We start from the raw sequence: 1,014 nt of genomic DNA, 5'->3' as shown, positions 1-1,014 counted from the left end.
AAAGAGGGGGGGGGGGGGGGAAGTTCCGCCGAGTCTATAAGAACAGAATCTATTAAGCTACATAAACAGTATGAACACTTCAACTCAGAAACCTCTGCATGCTAGACCAGAAAAGCACTCCCAGAATGACTGTAAATTCCACAAAGATGTGCTTTGCATTGCCATAAAGCTACCCAGGGAAGCATACCAGCCATTCAAGTACAGAATACACCTTTACCAGCATAATGGTATCCAAGAGCAATGACTTCAGCAAATCCACTTATGCAGAAACAGCATCCTTCCACATCCTTGTAATTGCAGCTACAGCAACTATTTTACATACATACAGTCTCACAAAAACAGAACATTGGCATTCACCTTGTACCTTCACAGTTTTCAGTACTTGTGATGATGCTTCAGTTGCCTGTAAAAGCATGCAACTTTATGGAGGTTGGAACTAGATGGTATTTTAAGGTCCCCTCTAAACCAAACCATTTTATGTTTCCAGCACAACTCAAGCAATAAACTTGAGAAAGAAAAATGCAACCTGTTCTCATGTACCTTCAACATGGCCCTCTTCAAGTATCCTGCCTTCTTTCTTGTCCCAAATGAACCAGTTTCTATGTCTGTCAAATTTGAAAGTCGTAAGAGAAAAGAGAATTACCTACAGAAACATAAGTCCCAACTACTCAATGAAAACTAGTCATGTCAACAAAATAGCTTTCCGGTAACTTTGGGGATCTCGGGAACTTTCAATAGGTATCTTGAACATGACACTGCTCATATCACACAGAACCAAGTACTTAGTTTTCAAGAGTTACTGTTTGATGTGCAACTCCCTTCTTTACCTGTCACACAGTGGTATCACAGAAAAAGATAGACAGGAGTAAACTGCATAGGAAACTATATCCTCACAGAGCAGCAGGGAAACAATACACTTTGAAACTGCTAAAATAATAAGAAAAGCCAGGAGAAGGAATAAGGAATTACATGTCAAATCAAGAAATCAAGCAGCACAAGACTTCATACAAAAGG

The sequence above is a fragment of the Nestor notabilis genome, unplaced genomic scaffold (genome assembly GCF_000696875.1).
Source record: "Nestor notabilis isolate BGI_N333 unplaced genomic scaffold, ASM69687v1 scaffold1070, whole genome shotgun sequence".
NCBI lineage: Eukaryota > Metazoa > Chordata > Aves > Psittaciformes > Psittacidae > Nestor > Nestor notabilis.
Note: the sequence above shows the minus strand (reverse complement) of the source record.